The sequence below is a fragment of the Paroedura picta genome, chromosome 9 (genome assembly GCF_049243985.1).
Source record: "Paroedura picta isolate Pp20150507F chromosome 9, Ppicta_v3.0, whole genome shotgun sequence".
NCBI classification, from domain to species: domain Eukaryota; kingdom Metazoa; phylum Chordata; class Lepidosauria; order Squamata; family Gekkonidae; genus Paroedura; species Paroedura picta.
In genome coordinates, this window is record NC_135377.1 from 62,770,691 (window position 1) to 62,788,635 (window position 17,945).

Sequence of the window (17,945 nt, forward strand, 5' to 3'; positions counted from 1 at the left end):
TGAGCAGGGGTTTGGACTAGATGGCCTGTATGGCCACTTCCAACTCTATGATTCTATGATTCTATGATTCTAATATTGAAAATAGATTTTAAAAACTGCTGGGTTGGTGGTAGGAGGGGAGTGTATTTGGTGGTTAGGAAGATGGTTAAAAGGTAAAGGTAAAGGTATCCCCTGTGCAAGCACCGAGTCATGTCTGACCCTTGGGGTGACGCCCTCTAGCGTTTTCATGGCAGACTCAATACGGGGTGGTTTGCCAGTGCCTTCCCCAGTCATGACCGTTTACCCCCCAGCAAGCTGGGTACTCATTTTACCGACCTCGGAAGGATGGAAGGCTGAGTCAACCTTGAGCCGGCTGCTGGGATTGAACTCCCAGCCTCATGGGCAAAGCTTTCAGACGGATGCCTTACCACTCTGCGCCACAAGAGGCTCTTAGGAAGATGGTTAGGCTAGGACAAATGATAACTAGTTTTAACTCCTGACTTTGCTCTGATGCTCACTCTGGGGAGGGCGGCATATAAACAAACAAACAAACAAACAAACAAACGACCTTGGGCCACTTGTAAACGTTAACTTGGTAGATTCTCTTTTGGCATGTCATTTCTATTGGATATGTTTTGAGGATCAAATCTGCATCTTTTTGACATGGACACCCTCTTCTCCATTGCCAGTCCAGTGTCATGCACCAATGTAGTCTGATGGATGTTATTATGTCTGATCAACTCAGTGTGGAATTCTACAGCATCTGCCGAAGAGAAGCCTAGAATTCCTCACCAACACTTCACATTTGCACCTCTCCTGATGGTTCTATATTTAGTTGTCCATTGATAAGAAGCCCAAGTGACAATCCAGTTCCACACTCAGTGCTAGTTCTGAAGCACAACTCAAGCCTGAGGGCTCGAGGGAGTTGGCATATCTGCTCACATAAAATCCATACTGTATAATTTGCACTAATATAGTAGAAACTGGGTCACAGTTGGTGATGATTCTTTTATAAAATGATATTTTTGAAGCAGTACTTATAATGTATCTGTAGTTAACCAAGATTGCAGATTACGCGTATGATTTTGTATAAGCAGATTTGCTAACTCTTGCTTAGGAAATTCCTGGAGAGTGTGGGCTTTAGAGAGCAGAATGAATTCAGCATGGACACCACAGAGTCTGTGCCATGGAGCTACCCTTTCTTCCAGGGGAACTCATTTCTCTAGTCAGTTGTGATTCCAGGAAAACTCCAGGCCTAACTTTGAGTCTGGCAAAAGGGTTTCTATTTCCAGGTTGGCCAATTACTGGATATTCTAAGTCAGGAAGGGGAGGGCGTTCAGCCTGGAAATCTCCTGCTATTACACTTGGTCTCCAGATGAACATGATCAGTTGCTTTGGAGAAAATGGCTGCTTTGGAAGGTGGACTCCATTATATTATCCCCTGATGAGATCCCTCCCCTCCCCAAACTCTCCCCACGCAGGCTCCACCCTCCCAAATCTCCAAGTATTTTCCAACACAGAGCCGGCAACCCTAGTGTTGCCATAGAGTCCATTCTCTGGAGACGCCATTTTTTCCAGGTGGTCTCAGTAGTCTAGAAATCAGTTAATTCCTGTTGATCTCCAGGGCCCACAGGTAGGCTTGCTGTTAAGCTCCATTGCCCACCATTGCTCAGAGTGGTGGCTGGAGAACCCCCCCCCCAAATATAATCTCTGTTACTATATCAATTCTGGACACAACCTAAAAGTGGCAAAAGGCAGTTCTAGGAATCTGCGGGAACTCCATGATAAAACTATGGAGTTTCTGGCATTCCCTAGAACGTATCTGGAAGTGACATAGCCACAATGCTGATGTCATGAATGTCTTGCCCACCCTCTTATCCTCACCTCCAGCTCTCTGGCCTGTTGGCAGTCCTGGTTGGTAATCCCATATAGAAGTCATTGTGAAAGAAGTATTAATGTGCCTTTTGTAAATTGCTTAAGATTGACTGTCATATCACATAGCAACCAGTTCCAGAAAGCTGAACATTCTCAACCTTTGTGATACTGAAACATCAATCACTTCTGAGGTTGGTCTGTGATAACTTTACAACATTTCTTACACTTCATTCACATCCAGATTTCCTCTTTGGAACTTGCTATGTTCCTATCAAAGGCTTGTTCTTATCTTACGCAATTCAGTGTGCCCCTCCTTCCATGTATTTCCTTCTCACCGTGTGTTAGATAAACTGAGGTGGGGTAGGGGGCAGAAACAGCAGTAGAATTGCCTGAAACCATGGTTCCCCTTATCAAGCCATTTACAAAGAACACATCTGCCAAACTCACAAGTCTGACAGCATAATGTATGCTATATTTATCTATATAGCATACATTATATACATTATAATATATATTTATATATATATATATTAAAAGCAAAGTAAACTTAACTCGAATAAATCAAATAGACTGTGTTTTGCATTAACATTCATGTTTCTGTTGCAGGAAAACCTGGCCATATTCATGTGTACTTTGTTTTTAACACAAAACATCATCATAGTCTACCTTGTTGAACTGAGGTTAAGTAGTGAAGAGAATCAAAGGTCTACTCATTGTATCCTATTTGGTTGTGTTTGTTTTTGAGCAACTTGATGGATGCTTGCTAGACTTTTGTCTTCTCAGAGCTCAGAGAATAAGGGAAATTCTTGCGTCTGCGATTGCTCTGAATGCATCCCCAATGATGATAACCAAGAAGACCAGTCGTATAGGTGGAAAACTTTCTGTGCTCCTCTAGTATTGTGGGAGCAGCCATGGAATCATCCATGGGCAGACTGAGCCCTTCCATCAATATTAACAGGGGAGTTCTCGGTGCAGATCTTGAACTCTATGCATCCGCTGAAGCTCTAAAAGCTGGATCTGATCAACATTTTCTGTGTTTTGTTATTATCATGCTTGTCGGTCTCACTCAAACTACACTGCCACAGAGTGGGTGTAGCAGAGAAAGTCACTCCCCCCCCCACTCCCTTGACAACCTCAGAGACCACTCAGAGCCCTGGCCTCTACTTTGAGCCTCCTTTCACTCCTGCCCTTCCTCCTCCCCCCATTGTAGTCATAAGGCTTTCCTGGCTGTGCGCCCCTGGCCCAGCTGCCTTCTGTCTTTGTAGCTGTTTTCTTGCAACCAGGCTACTTAGTTCTGCAACTCTGTTTTTGCTCTGTTTGCATCGGCTCAGTCCTCAGCCTGCTCCTTGACACCACAGATGGCTCCAGTTTCTGGAGGCTGGGCCCTGCCCTGTTCCTGTTCCAATGAAGAAGAAGAGTTGCTTCTTATATGCCACTTTTCTCTACACAAAGGTGTCTCAACGTGGCTTAGATTCGCCTTTCCTTTCCTCTCCCCACAACAGACACCCTGTGAGGCAGGTGAGACTGAGAGAGCCCTGATATTACAGCTTGGTCAGAACAGCTTCATCAGTGCTGTGGCAAGCCCAAGGTCACCCAGCTGGCTGCATGTGGGGGAGCATGAAATTAAACCCGGCTCGCCAGATTGGAAGTCCGCACCCCTAACCACTACACCAGTACACCATCCCTCTGCTACTCAACCGAGGCTGGCTGCTCCTCCTTTCCTGGTCTCTTTGCCTCTCTTTGTTGCCCTCATCATTGCTGTTGTTTGGTGGTCTGCTTGGGTTGGATAAGTATGTGTGTGTTTGGGGGGGGGGGAGGGCAGGAAGCCCACATGTCAGCCCCTGCTCTCTTGTCCAGTCTCCTCCAGAGAATTTCAGACCTGCGGATCTAGACAGTTACACTAAGCAATTTTTTTTTTGGGGGGGGGATTAATTCTGAGAAGGGCTAGATATCGTGGAGGAAAATAGTATTACTACACAACACGTTTGATTGTTAGAATGGCCCTGCTTGCTTTTTTTTTTTTTTTTTGGCAGGGAAATGAAATTTATTTAACGCAGCAGGCAGGAGCTTTCTGAACCTTGCTGGTGTGATGAAAGAGCGGGATGCGTTTCATTGGCTCAGGATGTGTGGTGCGTTTAAATATTCATAGCCCACAATTTTGGAATACAGCAACTTCATAATAAACTATTTTGAAGAGAGGGTGATAGTGTGGAGCCTCTGATACAGCTAATGGATTTGAAGAGGATCCTAATGCATTGAGAAGGAACTGAATTGAGCTCTTGTGCGCAAAGGAGGATTATAAAATATAATTAGGGAGCGGCAACAGCAGCAGGCCTCAGACAGGGTCAGATGATGTGTGGATGCTACAAACAACCTTCTGTTTTGATAATGAGGAGCCCTAGAATTGGTACCCTGGCTATAATTAATTAGCTAATGTAATGTGTTGGAGAGAAAGCTGTGTTGGACTCTTTCTTCCTGACAGGCCAGCCCACGATAGCCCCAGCAATTCCGATCGCATCAGATCTTGGAAGCTAAGCAGGGCTGGCTCTGGCTAGTATTTGGATGAGAAACCTCCAAGGATTTGGGTGGTAGTTCCTCCAATGAACACTAGGAGGCAGGAGGCAGGAAATGGTAAACCACCTCTGAACATCCTTTGCTTGGCTGCCAGACAGTCCTCAGGTCTCCTGGCTATGCTACACAACACACCTTTCAATAAATAAATAAATAAACAAACAAATAAATAGATCTCCCTCAAATGTAGTTTTCTGTGTGGAGGAAATTTTATGAGTAAAGGAACATTCAGTTATGTGAAGCCTCATCTGTTATCTGAATTGATGCATCCCAGAGACAGATGACCATTTCACTGATAGCTTGGCAAGTGCCAGTGTGAGTGGCACAAAAAGAACTTGTGCATTTTTCTTGTGGTGAAGCACTTGAACTCCAGATGTTCAGTCACCTCTTGCATCCCATTGCAAGTAAGACAGATGAGTTTCCAGTCTGCATTATGAACACATGAAAAGATGAAGGACAATTAACTCAGGATCAGTCATTTGTTGGGGTCTTTCTTAATCAATCAAAGCATGAATGAGCCCTGAACTTCTCTGATTTGGCTGATTTAGACTGACAGGACGTGTGATTCGCTTTGGAGAAGCCCAAAAAGTACTTAAGTCAGCATTGATATGAGTATTTTGGTGGTTATCTGAGCCAAATATGGAAATATGTTAAGATGCTTTAAAATCAAGGCCTATTCTTAAAGTCTACAGTAGGGTTGCCAGCTCTGGGTTGGGACATACCTGGAAACTTTGGGGGTGGAGCTGGGAGGGGATTTGGGACAGAGAAGAACCTCAGTAGAGTATAATGCTATGGAATCCACCTTCCAAAGTAGCCATTTTGCCCAGGAGAACTGATCTCTGTCACCTGAAGATAAGCTGTAAAACTGGGGGATTCTCAGGCCCTACCTGGGGACTGGCATCCTTAGTCTGCAACAGATTTTAGTGGGATTTTGTTTTTGCCTGAACCAATTCTATTGTCCCAAATTGAAAACTGCCCCCATGAAAAGAATACAGGCAGAGTTTAGGCAGTTCAGCTACTATGCACTAATTTTTTTTTAAGAACAAATATACTAACTGTAAGCATTTTTAGAAGGGTAGGCCTAGTCTGTTATTATTTTATTATGATTTATGATGATATATCCAGCATCATCAGCACACATAGCACTTCTTAAACAAAAAAACAAAAACAAAAACACACATTTGGGACAGTTTCTCCTGAGGAGCTTTGAAATCAACAGTGTGGAGGAAGCAAAAGCAAATACACCATCTTAAACCTGCCTGTTATTAAGTGGTTAAGGCCAAAGGCCTTGTAGAAAAGGTGAGCTTTGAGGAAAGAGAGAAGTAGCAGGCATAGGGGTTAGGATTGCCAGCTCCGAGTTGTGAAATTGCTGGAGATTTTGGGGATGGAGCTGGCAAGGGCGAGTTTAGAGAGGCAGGATCTCAGAAGGGTATATCATCACGGAGTCCACCCCCCAAAGCAGCCATTTCTTCCAAGGAAGCTGATCTTGGTTATTTGGAAATCAGATGCAACAGCAGAAGAGCTTTAGGTGCCACTTGCAGGTTGGCAGCCCTAATGGGGGTGGGAAGTAAGGTTGGTTATGGATGAGCCTTCCAGAGTTGGGAGCGGTTGGGAATGCGGACTTCTAATCTGGCATGCCGGGTTCGATTCTTCACTCCCCCACATGCAGCCAGCTGGGTGACCTTGGGCTCGCCACGGCACTGATAAAACTGTTCTGACCGAGCAGTGATATCAGCGCTCTCTCAGCCTCACCCACCCCACAGGGTGTCTGTTGTGGGGAGAGGAAAGGGAAGGTGACTGTAAGCCGCTTTGAGCCTCCTTCAGGTAGAGAAAAGCAGCCTATATGATCCAACTCTTCTTCTTCTTCAGTTGCATGACCAGTTTATCTCCCTTTTGGCTCATTGCCAGATGAGGTCCCTCCTCCCAATAATGGCGCCAACAGAAGAGATAATGGGGTTTAACCTGGTTAGTGCCTTTTAAGGCAAAATGATTTTTCTGTACTGTATCTTTAAGACTGGGAGTGATCTATGAGTTAGCTTTGCTTCAAATGTGTGTGAGAGACTGCACAGTGCTAAGTGAGGCACACTGCACTTACTTACTCAGTTGCAGAGCAGATTGTATCCCATCCTCTGTGAAGTTTTTGCCTCTTCTCTCCACAGCTCACCGCATGTCTTGCAAAGCTACTGCTGAGGATCAGGAAGCATTCCTGAATATAATTCCATGCGACACTGGTGGAGGGGTGTCCACAATAATGAGAGGGGATTGGACACCCCCCTAACACTTGTGCTGGATGATCAAGCCGGATGTGAAAGCCTCCAGTAGTGTCCAAAATCATGTAGTTAATAACTTCCAATGGTTGGTTGTTGTGGATTTTCCAGGCTGTATGGCTGTGGTTTCCCTGATGTTTCACCAGCCACTGTGACTGGCATCTTTAGAGGTAGAGCATGGAAAGATGGGAATCTCTTAGTATGGAGTGTGAGTGTACAGTTGCTGGCCATTTCATTTAGCTTTCAGAAAACCCACAACAGCCAGTTGACTTCTGCCATGAAGACCTTCGGCAAATCATTGGACTTTAGAATGTTCACTATTGTACTGACTGCATTATTGTCCATCTTGTTTGGCGTATTCTTATTTTTGAAAGTATTCTCCCACATGGTGAAATTCACACCTAAATGGTGGGAGATCTTGTTGCAAGGAAGTTCCAGGGAAAAGGTCACCCAAATGACAACTGCTTTCAATAATAAATTATCTGGGGGGGGGACGTCCTTCAACTGATTGTTGCAAGTTGAGATTACTGATGGTCCATCAATGGCCTGAGATGCCACTCTCTTAACTGGTGACTTCTACTGCTAAAAGTTACTCTTCACAGAAGTCTTATGAAAAAGGATGAGACATCATTTTAGGCACACTAAAAGTATTATTGAGAAGGTGATCATTCAAATAAACCTTAGCAAGGCTGTTGCATCCCTCATCCATCATTAGTGGGACTTATTCCTTCAAAAGCAATGCATCCGTAGCTTTCAGGTAAAGCTGCTTGGAAAATGATGCCATCCTTTTAATATAAAAGGAAACCCAAGGAAGATCAAAGGGACAAGTGTTACTGGCATTTTGAAATTACAATCAAATCAGGGAAACGGATGAGTTGCTTGGCCATACTTTTCCTTGATAGACATTTAAGAAAGGTCTCCATCTGCCATGAGAAAATTATAAGATTTTTTTTGCTAAGAAAAGATCTCCCTTTCCAAAGAAGAAGAAAAGTTGTTTTTTTAATACCCGTTTTTTTACAATCCAAAGGAGTTTCAAAGCAATTTACAATCACCTACCCTTCTCCCCCCCCCCCAACAGATACCCTGTGAGGTAGGTGTATCAGAGAGAGCTCTGATAAAAAAGATTTTGGGAGGTAGTATCTATGAACAGAGGAGTGGTGGACCTTGTTTCTTTCTGTTGGGTTCCATTATTCTGATTACATCTGTAACTAGGCAGTGCAGGATTAGTTCTGAATGAGAAGTGGCTGGTGGAGATTCATCAAGCAGTAGTTCCTCCCAATTCCTTCTTCACTCAAAACCAAATTCTCTAAAGGGATGCTTTTGATGTAATGATTATTAGGTACAGTACAGTATGAGTTACATGTATTGGCAGTCGTTGATGTGAGCTTTCAATGAAAGCTAGTCCAGGTGAGGTTTCATGTAATACCAGTCATGTTCCAAAAACAAGCTACAGGATGATGAGAAATGAGAACCCCAGTTTACCATGGTCCACTAAGTCAAAAACCTGGTATTTCAATTTGATTTTCTGCACTTACCAATCCTGAAGTTTGGCAGAGAACATCATAATGCAGATGGCTTAATGAGGTGCACGTGGGGGGGGGGGGTAGACAAATGCATGGAGAAGAGATCCATTAATGGCTACTAGTCATGGTCAGAAAAGGCAGTTGTCCACATACAGATGCAGCAATCCTCGGTCCGTACCTCTATGCCCCGTTGGTTGGCCTTTCAGGTGAACCTGGTTAGCTGCTATGTGACTACATGGATTTCTGAACTAGATGGATCACTGATCTGATGCACAAGATTTTTAGGAGAATGTTGAATATATGTTTGTCCTAGCAAGCTTTTGAACAGAGTCCTTACGTTTCGAAGAGTTTACTTGTTTTGTTGCTGATCTTATAGATTTGCATGGTGGTTGTACTGTGGATTTTAGTAAATTTAGTGGTGTTTTCTTCACGATTGCATTCCTCTCTCTATTTGAAGACAACTTTCCCAGAAGTAAGTCCCATTGAATAACATTGGTGCTTACATTTTAGGACTGTTTCCAAAAGAGTGTAGATCAAAGAAGAACCCTTATAATTCGGCGTTATTTTTAAAATTATACTTTTCACATGAACAATAAATATGGCACATCGCACTGTTTAAAATATCCGACAGTCTTCTCTGCAGCTGCTTCTGAATTCAGATCATCTTTCTTATTTGACTTGCATTTCCCCCCATCTGTTTTATTTACCTGCATTTTGATTCTGAGGCCAGGCAGCTCTTCGGCTTGTCTGATAAAGACGTGAAAGTGAATATGCTGCTGCCGCTGCCTTGTTTTGTTCAGTAAAGGGTGTCTGCTAGGAAGCTGCATTCATTGTGTGCCTAGATGGGTAGTTGGCTGCTATTTCCAGTCTTCGTTCCTTTCTTCTTGTTGTGGTTCTTCTCATTTCTTTGACTGCTCAGTAAAATGTTTCCTGCGCCTTTTTAGTACAAAGCCTGTCATTATTCTTTCCGTCTCACTATTAGATCTTCCTAACGTTGCTGGATTTTATTATGGCTGTCCCATTTTACTTCTGGGTTCTTTTCCCTTATGTAAGTATACTAGGCTTCCCCTTCCCCAAAATTATTTTTATTATTTGGTGCATTGAAGGTAAGAGCAGGCATTTCAGCTGCCACCAAAAAGACAATATAGGATTCATTCCCAAAAGAGGGACAGATGGCCAGTCGATTCAAAAGTTTTATCAAGAAGTGATTAAATGAAGGTACAGAGAACTATTAGCTATGATAGAGTTTGAGTCCTGTGGCAGTTTCAAGACCAACAAAGGTTTATTCAAGGTGTAAGCTTCCATGTGCACACACACTTCAGATACATTGAATGTATCTGTTTGTGCGCCGAGTTGCGCACCGGTGCCCATGCCTCCCCACCGCGGTGCGGTGCTGGCTGTGTCAGCCTGGAATGGCCGATTCAGATGCCACCACGCACAACCCTTGTAAGAAGGCGAGCAGCAAATGAACATAAGCATAACAAACGGTGTTTAACAGATGCAAGGACCAAACGAGAATAACAAGCTTAGTTTACATGGTCACCATTTGTTTGGGTTTAATTCCAGAGGAAAACATAGTGAAGGGAATGAATATATCAAAATAGGAGATTGATGGGCAGATGTGACCTTCTTAATTGAAAGAAATGAACCGAGACTCTGCTCCATCTTGTCTCCTCTCAAGCATCTTCTTTTGTGAGGTGGAGGCCAAGAGGAGAACGCTGGCATGAGCTGAGGAAGAGGGAAGTGCTAAGCAGCTCCCCAGCCCCACAATTCCCCACTGGGCAGTGTCCCCGTCCCCCAAAGCCTTTGCCACAAAGACCTGTGAGATTGCAGTCATTGGGTAGTTCCTCGTCTCCTATGGAAGTGGTAGGCCCACAAGACAGGATTCGGAGGCTGCAAGGGTGAGAGCTTACCTTGTGCAGTCCTATGAGTTGCAGGCCACCTGTCCACTGAGCTGCTGGGTCATGAAAGAGGTGATCTGGGCAGTTTTTAAGTGGAGGCTAGAGAGTCATAGAATCATAGAATCATAGAGTTGGAAGGGACCTCATGGGTCATCTGGTCCAACCCCCTGCAATATGCAAGACACTCACATCCCTATCGCTCACCTACTGTAACCTGCCACCCCTTTGCCTTGACAGAATCAGCCTCTCCGTCAGATGGCTATCTAGCCTCTGTTTAAAAATTTCCAAAGGTGGAGAACCCACCACCTCCCGAGGAAGCCTCTTCCACTGAGAAACCATTCTAACTTTCAGGAACTTCTTCCGGATGTTTAGATGGAATTTCTTTTGAATTAATTTCATCCCATTCATTCTAGAATCATAGAATCATAGAGTTGGAAGGGGCCATACAGGCCATCTAGTCCAACCCCATGCTCAACGCAGGATCAGCCCAAAGTATCCTAAAGCATCCAAGAAAAGTGTGTATCCAACCTTTGCTTGACAGCATTGCTCATTCTGTGAACTTAGACGGATGGTAAGTGGGTGTGCAGAAGGAATTGTGTCTGAGCTTGGCTCTTGTGGTCCTTTCTTGCATACCCAGGGAAATGGTGGTCGCCACTTCGGGGTCAGAAGACAAATTTCCTCCAAACTAGACTGGCCAGGGATTCTTTTTTTTTTGGGGGGGGGTCATCATCTGGACATGGAAGTTGGGTCACTGTGAGTGGCCAGGTAGTTGTGAATTTCCTGCATTCTGCAAGGGGTTGGACTAGATGACCCTGGATGTCCTTTCCAAATCTTTGATTCTGTGATTATGTATTGTGCTCAGATTCACTCTGTTCCATCACCAGCAGCCCCCCCATCTCATCCTATTGTAAATAATTTATTTATCTATTTAAGAGAATTTATATGCTGCCTTTCACAGACAGGCTAAAGTGGCTAACAGTCTGTGTCTGACATATCTCTATGGGACTGCCTGTTCCACTGCCCCTCCAAAAAGAAAAGCGTTAAGGTCATCTGCCCGAAACTTGTTGAGGCACAAATGGATCATCAAAAGGGCTGGCCTCACTGATGAAACAGGAAGATCTGCCCTCTAAAGTAGTGATCCCCAACCTGTGGGCTGCGGACCACATGTGGTCCGTCGACTAATTGGAGGTGGGCCGCGAAGGACACCTTCCCCCCCCCCCGGTCCTTTACTTCATCCCCCCCCCCAGCCCTTTACAACACACTTCAGGTGTCATTGTCTCCCATCACTCCCAGATGGGACTATCTCGTTGCAGAGAAACAAGCTCAGGGTTCCCATTGATTTGTCATTGTCATGAGTTAAAATTTCCATGAAAATAAATGTTCCTTATGTTCATTGTTGTGGCGTGTCTGTATCTTATTTTGAAGGGATGTTTAAACATTAGCATAGCGATCAGAGAGCGTTAGGGCAGTGGTTGAGAGTAGAGGAGTAAACTACTCCCCCCCCACCAGGCCTCAGTAAAATTGTCAAGCGTTGAGTGGTCCCCGGTGATAAAAAAGTTGGGGACCACTGCTCTAAAGATCTCAACCCCCCCTCCCGACCAATAAACAGGGGCTACTGTAATTTACGAAAATGTTTTCAAATGTTAAATTTATTATATTATGGATTGTTTGAGGCCATGTTGTTACCTGCCCTGAACTATCTAGGAAGGGCGGGATACAAAAAATAGTTTATTATTATAAAAAAAAACATAAGCACACATTGTCAATATGAAAAATAAGCTATTTAAAACACATCTTAATACATAGTCAGGGATTCCATAGCAGCATAAAACAAGTACTGAACCATCTAAAAATATTCATTAAACAATCCAAGCAAAGCACAGAAGAACTGAAAAAAGATTTTTTAAACTCATTGTTAAAAGGATAAAAAGAAAAATGTTAGGGGTAAATAGGTACTTACAATCAAAAACAAAAACAAATGCAAGGGGAGCCTATCTCAGCTCTTTTACCATTGAGAAACCCCTGAAACCTTCGTCAGGCTTTAAGACGCCCCAGAAATAGTGCAATCATGCAGAATATGTCTGGGAAGCACAGCTGTGGCCATGCGCACCAAGGGCTCCTCCCCTGCCCACCCCCCCAGGCCCATCATTGGCCATTTTGGGAGGGGTGGGTGGGTCGCCATGACCATATATAGTCATATAACCCGATGAATATTTAACACATTTTTAAAAATTATATTAAAAAATCAACTCCTACCCATTCTGGAAACCCTTCCAAGGTTAGGGGTAAATAGGTACTTAAAATGAAAAACAAAAACTAATGCAGGGGGTTGACCTTCTAGGGGTATGTTAGCACTCCTGATAGTAAAACAGTATTAACATTTTTATTGTTGTAAAGTAAGCAGAATCTCTTGAGTTTACAAGTACTGTCTACCCCAATGGCATGGGCAGTTTACATGACACTGCTTGTTTATGTATCAGATACTTTTCAGCACAGAACTGTTGCGGCCAATCAAAAGCAGCCAAGGGATCACCAAAGGGTCACCTCTTCAGATTCCTGCCTCTTTGACCCACTGTCAGTGTCTTTTCCACTCTCAGATCTGCCTCTGCAGTCCAGGCCACGCTAGACCAACAGCATGGAACAGATAGATTGTGGAAATGTGCTTGCCAAACAAGGAAGACTGGGTGGCTCGTGTCAGAAAGCCAAGCTCAGATTCTCTAGCCAGCTCAAATAAAGGAAAATACCCTTCTCACTGAAAATGTGGCACTCAGACAATGACCCTTCACAAATGGCTGAGTCATTCCAAAGGAAATGATGTTGGATATAATAGTTGGTCTCTCAAAGGGCTTTTTGACTTCTTACAGCTCAACAAACCTAGCATTGCCACTAATGGCACACTCAACCAAGGGTTGAAGTCAATCCAACCTCTCTGCTGAATGTACGTTCAGTAACTGTTCATCGTATACATACTTTACACTCCTAAGAGTATGCATCCTAAGCTGTGCACCTTGTGGCCAGCTTCTGGAGATGAGTGCTCCAGGGGCTGGCCCAATCCAGGTGTGCCCAGCCTTGCTGAGCGCACCTGGATTGGCCCATGCAGCCGGAAGCGCAGGCTGGACACCTGGAGGTGTCCCGTACAATGCTCCGTCCTGTATTTTTTGAAATATTAGAGCCACCAATGGTTAGGATATTTATTGTATAGCAGGGTTACGCACAGGAAGCTTGTAGTAATATAAACCATGCACCAAGTGGGTACTATGGTTATACAGACAGATTGGGCAACCCCCTAACAATAATTTAAGTTTTCAATCCTCAGAGTACAAAGAATTCAATCACATCTCACTGGAAAGCATAATACCCACAGTCCTGTGATAGATGGCAAATAGATTGTCAGGCTGCACCACAATCACAATTGGGGCCTAGTATTTGCCCCAGTTAAATGACAGGTCTGCACAACTGAAAAAGCCTGTTCCTATTATATTCGTCATCTTCCATACTTTACATGGCAATCTAATCCTGCAGGCCTCTCATTGGTGTGTATCAGCATCTTTGAGACCAACAGAATTTAATTCAAGGTATAAGCTTTTGTGTGCATGCACGCTTCTTCAGATAAAGGGGGGGGGACAAAAAAATCTGAAGAAGTCTGCATGCACACAAAAGCTTATACCTTGAATTAAACTTTGTTGGTCTTAGAGGGGACACTAGATTCGAACTTTGTTGTAGTGTTTATTAGGCAATGGCTATCAGGTTATGAATATCAGGTGGAACTGATTTTCACCAGATCCTTGGGAAAATGTGCCTCTTCCCATTACTGATTATAACCCTGACCCCTGAATATTAGCAATTAGTTCTCCTTCCAGCAACGTAATAGGATTGTCTGCTTGCTGTGGCTCTATTGAAGTTCCAAAGCCTCTTCTTTGAGCCTGCAGTTGTCTGTATTTCAGCTTTGTTTTGGTTTTCCTCCAAAGGACAATCCCCTTTATAGTCCCCAACTTAACACAAACGGCTGATGCTCTTCAAGGCGCCTCTTGGTTTTGTCCAAAGGCAGGCTGTTTCACAGAGGCAGGCCCTGTTCCCCCCTCTACTCACAGCTCTTGTGCTGATAACACAGAATAAAAACACAGCAAGTGTCAGGGAGATAAGACAGAAGCCCATTTGATCTTCCTCTCACATGGACAAGAAGAAGCTGGCTCCCAAGAGCAGCCCCAGTCCGTGGCTACTCTCCGGCTTATCTGCTGGTGTAGTTAATAGGGAACATTTTGGGGCTGGAGGGGGGAGAAAGACTTTTGGGGCTGACTTGCCTGTAATATTCACACAGCTTCACTAATTTTGAAAAATTCAGTTTTGCCACTTTAGAGGTAATCCGTGAAAGGTCTCTTCCTGCAGACGGCAATAAATCATAGCCACTGCTAAAAGCTTGGATGTCACTGGAAATTTATTGCACAGAGCTGCTAGTGGACTTAAAAGCCATTTCACGTGTCTTATTACTTCAGTCATCTAATTTATGGGCTTCAGCCACCATTGTAGTTGGGAAAGTGTTTTCCTTCATCTGATTAATATGATCTCTGCACTTCCATTTATTTTATTTTATTTTTTTTTGCCTCTGATCCTTCCTTCCCCCACTTTCTAATAATGGCAGCAGTGTTTTGGCACTGGAACAGAAAGGGAAGGCCCTCTATGGTCAGGGCAATAAAGGTGGACCAAGTTATGCTCAGTTGTCGTGGCACTTGTCAAAATTTGTCATCGGTACTGTTAGCTGCGGAATTTTGCCCTGGGGAAGAAGGAGCTGTCATTGCCTCCCATATCTTTCCTGCAGACGGACAGAAATGAGGCAACCTTATTAAATCACTGATGAGGTAAGCCTGAGTAATAAGCATCAAGAACCTGGCATTCAGGATGCGGTATGGTAGGTGCAATAGGTGCCTGCCCCATGCAAATTAGAAAGAATTCAGTTTGGAATTTTTTAAAAATAAAATCTCCTTTGAATGTAAAGTAAGGAACTTCAAATCGTATTCCCCCAGGCTCTGAAGCTTCTAGGACTGTTATCAGAACTGCTTCAAGGTGAAGATCAACAATGGCAAGATTCTAAGAAAACAACTTGTCCATGACAACTGACTATGTTTTTTTTATGATGCTCAGCTTCAGGGAATTGTTGGGTGCTGACAACCAGTATGAACCAAGATTAATACACTCTAGTCTAGACCGCTTCTCAGAATTTTCTGCATTGCCTAGGGATTTTGTAGCAGATGTAAGTAGGTTCCTTGGCAAAAAACAAGGAGTTCATGAAGTTCAAAAAATTATTACTAGAGAGAAGGAATCACTGGTGCTCTAAATACTACCCTTAGGATTCACCTCCACCACTAGCATATTTTTTGTAAAGTACTGCACTTTTAAAAGCTTAGAAATGCTGTACCAACAAGTAAAAAACTGTGAAGGGTTAATTCTTCACAGAACCAGAATGCTTTGAGCGAGAGGCTGCTCTAAGGAATCTGACTGATTAGCATTAGCTGAGCAGAGAAAGACTTGAGAGCTCCATGCTGAGGAATTCAGTCTGAACTCAGCCCCGACTGAGAGCAGTTTAACACAGATGGAGAACTGGGGAGTCTGACAAGGAAGAGTGGATAGTTAAGTTAAGACTCCCATTTGAGCTATGAAAAGAAGACAGATCTTCTAGAGAGAAAAGTAATTCCCTATCCAGTCAAAACAGGGAGATAGCACTAGTGTGCTCTAGTGCAGTGGTCCCCAACCTGCGGGCCGCGGCCCGGCGCCGGGCCGCAAAGGCCATGGCACCGGGCCGCGGCTCCCTCTCCCCGCCCCGCCCCCGCAGTAAAAAACTTCCCAGGCCGCAAGCTTGCGGCCCGGGAAGCTTCTTACTGCGGGAGGCGGGGAGAGGGAATCAGGGCCGGGCCGCGCCTGTGCGGGCCACGCCCGCTCGACCCGATCCGCGGGCGCGGCCCGTGGGCGCGGCTCGCGGGCGCGGCTCGGGTGCGGCCCGATCCACGGGCGCGGCGTGGGCGCGGTCCGATCCGTGGGCGCGGCCCGATCCGTGGGCGCGGCCCGATCCGCGGGCGTGGCCCGCACGGGCACGGTCCGCGGGGGCGCGGCCCGATGCCCTGCCGGTCCCCAGCCTCGGAAAGGTTGGGGACCACTGCTCTAGTGCAGTGGTCCCCAACCTTTTTGAGGCTGGGGATCGGCAAGGCAACTGCCCGCCCGCGCATTGCACATGCACGGCCGTGGCTACGCATTGCACATGCGTGGCCGAAATCGCGCATGTGCGGCACTTTTGCGCATGCGGGCAAGTGCCGCACGTGTGCGATTTCGGCCGTGCATGCCGCATGCGCGGCCGCAGCCCTTATTCCCTCCCCCCCTGCAGTAAGAAGCTTCCCGGGCCGCAAGCTTGCGACCTGGGAAGTTTTTTACTGCGGGAGGGGGCGGGGAGAGGGAGCTGCGGCCCGGTGCCAAGGCCTTCGCGGCCCGGCACCGGGCCGCCGCCCGCGGGTTGGGGACCACTGCTCTAGTGTGATTAGAGACTGCCTTTTGAAACCAGAATGGCCAGTAAAGCTTAAGAAGATTACTGGTGCTTTTAGAGAAGGAGCTTGGTTACAGGATAGAGCATCCCAGCCATTTGGAAACCAAAAGAATCAGTGAATACTCAAACGAATTATACTGGTGTATTGCCGAAACACTGAGACAAAAGCTTCTCATCTTACAGATTCTAAGTCATTGTGAAAAGCTTAAGAAACTCTCCGTTAAAACATATGAACTGTGTATATACTGATTTGCCTCAGTGTTCTTTATTGAATTATCTCAGAAATTTTACCCCTGATTTCATCTGACCTTTCCCCATCTATGTTGAATAAACTATTTTGTTATTTTTGAATTTTTAGATTGGAGTGCCATTTCAGTGGTTTAATTTGAAGAGCAAGCTTGACCCGTCCTTCAGGTTCCCAGGCTGAGCCAGAGGCAAAATATCAGACTGTGACAGGGTGGGACAGTCATTCTTTCTTCAGGGAAGAAGAAAATAGAAAAAGGAGCTAGGCTAAAACAAGAGAGTGGGCACCTCACAGCAGGGCCGCTGGAGGCACACTTAGCTTATACTTACCCATCTATTGCACTCAAAATCTGCCTGTTCTGTCTGCTGGTGCTGTTATCTTTCAAAGCAACAGGCGCTGCAAGTGTTTGAGTTCTGGTAATCCCAGCTTGAGGCAAGGTCTCCTCACCTTGCTTACCATTCTTCTTGTACCCTCATTACCTTGGGGAAATGGGTTCTCCCCTTTGGTGTCTTTCCCTTGGATGGAAAACCTGTAAAGATTCTAAGTAGAGCAGCATTAAATACATGCAAAGAAAAACCTCCTCTGTAAGATATGCCAAAGAGTCAAGTTGGATGACATGGTTGGCATAAGTTGGGTTGAGGTTCCCCAACCTGATTCATACATGCCATTGGAGAACTAGCATTCCCAACCACACCAGGGCCCAATTTGGTTTGGGGGAGGGGCATCTGCTGCAATGACTGTGCGGGAGCCTCCATGTAGTGCAGTTAGTACACTTGCAGCCCCACAGCAGAGCAAACTCCACCCCCCCAATGGCCATTTTGGCTCAGGGAGCCAAACATGGGAAAGAAGGCTGAAGCCCATTGTCATTGTCATCCCTTGCCATGATCCTGAGCTCAACTGGCCCTTGCAAACTTGGGAACATTAACAGATGTGATGATACCTTGTCTCCAAACCTTAAAAACTAGGAATTTAAATTTTGCATACCCTACAAACTTCTTTTCCTTCTATATTTTGTTACCCGGTTCATCAATATACGTGCAGCCCCTGTAACTAACT

At 45.0% G+C, this 17,945-nt stretch overlaps 1 protein-coding gene across 4 annotated transcripts in view; it reads left to right on the plus strand.

Moving 5' to 3' along the window:
* The window catches only part of LOC143845051 (uncharacterized), a 391,664-nt gene that overhangs the window by 104,040 nt on the left and 269,679 nt on the right, over nt 1-17,945 (plus strand). The window lies entirely within an intron of this gene.